The sequence below is a fragment of the Geospiza fortis genome, unplaced genomic scaffold (assembly GCF_000277835.1).
Source record: "Geospiza fortis unplaced genomic scaffold, GeoFor_1.0 scaffold189, whole genome shotgun sequence".
NCBI lineage: Eukaryota > Metazoa > Chordata > Aves > Passeriformes > Thraupidae > Geospiza > Geospiza fortis.
In genome coordinates this window covers 12,949-19,143 of record NW_005054811.1, presented here as the reverse complement: position 1 = coordinate 19,143, position 6,195 = coordinate 12,949, and the positions used below count along the sequence as shown (strand labels likewise).

The 6,195-nt window shown below is 47.0% G+C and overlaps 1 long non-coding RNA gene across 1 annotated transcript; it reads left to right on the top strand.

The window, feature by feature from the left end:
* Positions 1-352: 352 nt before the first annotated feature.
* On the top strand, positions 353-3,385 carry LOC115949146. The gene is made up of 4 exons (XR_004082761.1): positions 353-984; positions 1,587-1,677; positions 2,483-2,530; positions 3,273-3,385. It is a non-coding gene; the product is annotated as an uncharacterized LOC115949146 (long non-coding RNA).
* Positions 3,386-6,195: the final 2,810 nt, after the last annotated feature.

The following is a 6,195-nucleotide window of genomic DNA, read 5'->3' as shown; positions in this document are numbered from 1 at the left end:
CACTGCCTGCATGGATGAGAGAAAGTGATCAATGGATCAGCAGCTAGGATTCCAGGCGGCTTGCAGAAAATTGCCGCGTGCTATTGTTATTCTCCCTACTCATGTCCAGTCGTCACCTACTGCGCAGCATGGCGGAACGTCTCTCCAGCGTTTCCCCCTGAGTAGCGTGTCCCAAGACGCCACTCCCAGTCTGGAGCGCGGGGACAAATTGACGCAGCCCGGCTACCGTACACCACCACCTCCCTGCCTTTTCCGGGTGCTCCCCACCCCTCTCCACGCTGCCTTGATAGTCTAGGACGTTCATGCTCCAGAGGCAGCAGCGGTCTAGCCCAGCGCGACCTTCACCACCGACGGCTGCAAAGGGTGGCCCCGCCGCAATGGAGAGAGAAAGAGATGCGAGCAGTAGTACACCCTCTCCCCAGTGACTCACCTGTTCCGTCTTCCATACCACCTGAAAACGCAATTTGGAGATAAAAGTTGCCACTGCCGCCGACCAAACTGGATACTGCGTTCACCACCTCACATTTTCGATGACGTAGCAAGTGCAGCACGGAAACACAACCCGCGTAAACTACACGTGACCAAGAAAAAGCGCAGCTGGGAGGAGTAAACCCCACCCCGTCTCCCTTTTCCTCAGCTAATCACAGAGCTGCTTAGATACGACCTCGCTCTAGAAGGTCACTGTGAGTGTCGTAAATACTCCTCATGCATGGTGAGCTGTGCTTGTGATAGAATACATAGCAGGGTAAAATGTGCTGCACGGCAGTAGCTGGGAGAGAGAGGAGTGAAAAACGGTGAGAGAAACAACTCTGCAGACACCAAGGTCAGTGAAAAAGGAGGGGAAGGATGTGCTCCAGGCACTGGAGCACAGATCCCTTAAAGTCCGTGGCAAAGACCATATTGCCCCACTGCAGCCCATGGACCCATGGAGGCCCACGGCAGAGCAGAGATCCACCTGCAGCCTGTGGACGACCCCACGCCAGAGTAAGTGAATGTGCCCTAAAAGAAGCTCTGACCCCATGGGAGAATCCGTGCAGGACTGGGCTCTTGGGAGGAACTGTGGTCTGTGGAGAGGAGCCCATGTAAGAGCAGGTTTTCTGTCAGGACCTGTGACCCTGTGGGGGATCCATGCAGGATCAGTCTGCTCCTGAAGGATTGTACCTCCTGGAAAGGACCTATGCTGGAGTGGTTTGTGAAGAACTGCAGCCCGTGGGAAAGACCCACATTGAAGAAGTCCATGAAAGACTATATCCCGTGGGAGGGACCCCATGCTGGAGTCGGGGAAGAGTGTGAGGAGGAAGGAGCTGCAGAGGCAAAACATTATGAACTGACTGCAGCCCCCATTCCCCATCACCCTATGCTGCTTGGCAGGGGAGGGGGAGGTGTAGAAGAGCTGGGAGTGAAGCTGAGCCTTGGAAGAAGGGAGAAGTAGGGGGAAGGTGGTTTTAGATTTGTTCTTATTTCTCATTATCCTGCTCTGTTACAATTAATTGACAATAAATTCAATTATTTTCCCCAAGTTGAGTCTGTTTTGCCTGTAATTGGCAGGTAATCTCCCAGTCCTTATCTCTCTCTCTCTTCTCCAGGATGAACAGGCCTAGCTCTCTCAGCCTCTCCTTGGATGTCACATTCTCCAGCCCCCGACCAGCTTGGTGGACCTCTGCTAGGCTTGTTCCAGTATGTCACTATCCTTCTTGTACTGGGGAGCCCAAAACTGGACACAGTACTGCAGATGCAGTCTCACAAGTGCTGAATAAGGGGAAAGGATCACTTCCCTGGACCTGCTGGGTACACTTTTGCTAATACAGCTCAAGATGCAGTTAGTCATCTTTGCTGCAAGGGCACACTGCTGACATCGTCAACTTGTCCACCAGGACCCCCAAATCCTTTTTTGGGGAGCTGCTTCCCAGACAGTTGATCTCTGTCTCGTATTGCTGCATAGGGTTATTTCATCCCAGATGCAGGACTTTGGATCTGATTGTGTTGAGCTTCATGAGGTTCCAGTCATCCCGTTTCTCCAGGTCCCTCTGAATGGCAGCCCTGATCTCCAGCATGCTGACTACTCCCCCAATTTGGTGTCATCTACAAACTTGCTGAGAATGTGCTCCATCCCATTGTCCAGATCATTAATGAAGACATTAAATACCAGTACTGATCCCAGTACTGATCCCTGAGGGACCCCACTAGTTACTGGCCCCCAGCTGGGATTTGCACCACCAGTCACAACTCTTGGAGCTCAGCAGTCCAGCTAATTTTCCATCTACCTTATCATGCCCATATCCCAACAATTTAGAGATAAGCCTATAGGAAACTGCATCAAGGGCCTTGCTAAAATCAAGGTATAAAACATCCACTGCCTTCTGCTTTTCCACAGTGCCAGTCACTTCATTACAGAAAGCAATGAAATTGTTCAGGCATGATTTGCCCTTGCTGAAACCACATTGGCTGCTCCTAATCACCTTCTTATCTTTCATCTCTTTAGAAATGGCTTCTAAGAGGATTTTCTCCATAATCTTCCTGGGAAAAGAGGGTAAGGCTGACCAGCCTGTAGTTCTCTGGATCCTCTTTCTTGTCCTTTCTGAAAATGGAAGTGATGTTTGGCCTGTTCCAGCCATCAGGAACCTCCCCCAATTGCCATAGCCTTTCAAAGATGATAGACAGTGGCCTCCAAATTATATTGGTCAGCTCCTTCAGCATGCTTGGATGCATCCCATCTGGTCCCATAGACTCATATACAACCAATTGGCTTGGAGAGAGCAGGCCTTACCAGTAAAAACTGAAGCAAAAAAGCACTGAGTAACTTGGATTTCACAATGTACTTTATCGCTGGGTCCCCTGCCCCACTGAGCAATGGGCGCACTGTGAAAAAAAGTACAAACTTAGGTTACTTAATAGGATGAACCTTACCCTAGTTTCAGTGAGCTTTCCAAGAACTTAAGGAGGGAAGACATTGAAGCACAAAAGCTCAGCTAGTTATGACAACCTTGCCTGACAATAAACCTGTGGAAATTGGTTCTGAGCATGTAACAAAGGATGAAAACTAGCCCAGACCATTGTCTCTCATCACACAGCCGCATGAAGGATCAGCCCACTGTAGATAAGCTTAGGACTGTAACTGGGTGATAGTCCACTTGTATATTCTATATAACCTGTGTGTTACTTATGATTAGGGCCCCTCAGAACTAGGCTGGGCCACTGCATGCACATTGCAGTAAAATATTTCCTTTTGCAATTCTGTACTTAAGGGTGTCTTCATCTCTTTCTTTTTTTAGCAATAAAGAATCCTGCGACAGTTTTGGCACCCCAGAAGGGACTTGGGCAACTCACTTGGCTACACCAGCCACTACGATCCCCTGTGAGTCAATGACCCACTGATGGCAAAAGGTGAGTTCACCTGGGGAACTTGAGCGCAGGGGATACCATTTGGACAGATCATTTTTTTGCAGCAAGGAGGTGAGAGTTAATAATAATGAGGACCAGACACAATATAGTGAAAGGTTCACCTTTACGTGAATTGCTAACCAGTTGGGTAAAAATAGATGGAACCTATGGGTTATCTAAGAAAAGAGCACTGGAACTGCATCCGAATACCTGGCCCACATTGACTGTCAATTGGTGGAATTGCAAGCCAACGGTGGCCTGAGGTGGGCAGTTTTGATTATAATAGGCTGTATTTTTTTGCGGCTCAAATAGGAAGAACAGTTCCCAGGGCAAATGCATTATTGGTATATTTGAAATAGTTATGTCTGGCAATGGAAACTTCCCCCTCCAAAAGGGAACCAATCTCATGGTTCCTGTCAGAATGGGGAATTTGTTCAAACCTCTCTCCTGAAATCCCTTTCTACACCCATTAATGCTCCTCCTTCCCCTGCAATGTTGCAGAAAAGAGTCCAAGATGCAGGCAGGGGTAGTGAGAAGATAGAAGCATCCATGCGGGTACTCAGGGGATCTGCAAATGTGTGTGCGCGCACATGTGCTTTCAGTAGTGAATTTAGATCCCTTCCAGCTCTCTGTGTTTATGTTTTATTTGAATCCTAGTTTGTGTGTGATGTTAACCACACCTTGTCTGTGGCAGTCTGTGTGACTGGCTGTATCAATGCCCTGTATATGTCCTCTGTGTGTGTGTGTGTCTCAGATACGTGCTCAGCTTCACTGCTGGCTGAGCCTGCAACTGGGAAAGTAACAGCTGAATCCCTCAGCCTGGGAAGAGACTCTGAATTCCCTGGGCTGGGATCCAGCAGCTGGGCAGGAGAGTTCTGACCATGGCTGCTGGAGGAGGCAGCTGTGCTCCTAACATCCCTTAACATTTTCATAGCCTTCACTCAATCTTGTTGTGTTGTGAGTGCTCCTGAGATTACAGATATGTAACTCTTATGTGAAGGGTACTGATCCATTGCTAATGTGCCTACAGTGATAAATTTGTAACCAACTTTCTAGAGCTTTATGCAAGTACCCAAACAGGACCTGTGTTTATAAATCCTTGGGTTTTTGGAACAATTGGACTGAAAATATGTTTACAAAATATTAGAAGGACAATATGATGTGCAAATGGCTCAAACTGCAGGACTAGTGACTGGGATTTGTAGTTTGGGGGATGAAAAGAGAGGCTTACCAGAGTCTGTACAAGACTTCCTGTAAGTAAGAAATCACTTTTACCTATCAAATTGATAATAACGTTGGCTATTAAGCCAGAGGAAACCTGAGAGAATCAGGCTAAGGCTGAGCTGTCTACAAACTGAATTTCTAAATTTGTGAATAATCAGGTAGAAAAGGGAAATGCACAGCTGAAAAGAAAGAACCTCATCTTGCAAATATTTAAACCTGATGGACCCAAATAGTAGACCCAAGTAGTACAGAGGAAATCATTGAATTGTTGAGGAACAAACATAACTCGACTCTGCCAATAATATACCTAGTGGAAATGTAAATCCCTCATTAGACAAATGCACTTCATCCTACTTATAAAAAAGAGGTCGCTGGACAGGACAGCCCAGGGTCAGCCAGTCCAATTGTTAGTGATGCGAGAGGTCCTTGTCTCCAAGGATGCCTTATGCCTGTCCCTGATCCAAGGACATATGTGATTTTTTCCTCACCTAAAGAGCTGGAACCTTTTTAGGGGTCCTTAAAAGAGCAACAACAATTTGAGCATAGGGATGAGTCAGGCGACGGTTTTGGTGCTGTCCTGCAGAACTACCCCCCCACCCCTCCTCCACCTTGAATGTAACCGCTAAAGGCGGCCACAGCAAACAGAGTTCAGCACAGGGGAAGGGACTGAGATAATATTCAGACCCTCCTTCCAGGGAGTCAGAAATACCAGGCTTATTCACCAAAGCAGCAGAAACTTTGCTTTCAATGTTTCAGTTCAAACTGAATATGCTCTAAATTAACTACTCAGCCACCACCAGCTGAGATTAGGTATTTAAGGATGAAGAAGGTGGAGTCAACAAACTGAAACAGAGACACTCCCTAAAATTTCTGGGGAGGTGGGGTTGCTCAAACTCCTGTGATGTGCCCAGGGATTTTTCCCTAGGAGATATTCATTAGAACATAGTAAAGGAGAGACAGGGAGACATTCCTATTGTTTGAAAAACTTCTCTCCCACATGGGTTTCAGACTATAGTTCATTTGATCACTTCATGCTAATTGTACTCCAACTACTCAAGAGGTAGGAAATACCCTGCAGTGAACCTGGCTGGAGTGATCTACGGCTCTCTACAAATTGCAGTCAAAACAGCTTTGGGAATACAGCAAAAAGAATAATAGATATAGAATCATAAAATCATTTTGGTTGGAAAAGACCTTCAAAATCATAGAATCTAACCGTAAACCTAACACTACCAAGCCCACCAGTAAACCGTGTCCCTAAGCACCACGTCTACGTGTGACCCTGTGGGGGATCTATGCTGCAGCAGGTGTTCCTGCAGGACTGTACCCAATAGAAAGGACTCATGCTGGAGCAGTTTGTGAAGAACTGCAGCCCGTGGGAAGGACCCACACTAGAGAAGTTCATAAAATCATTAAGGTTAGAAATGACCTTTAAGATCATTGAGTCAGTCGAACCATTAACCTAACACCACTGTGTTCACCACTAAACCACGTCCCCAGGTGCCACATCCACACGTCTTTTAAATACCTCCAGGGGTGGTAACTCCACCACTTTGCTGGGTAGTCATGAAGGACTGTATCCTGTGGGAG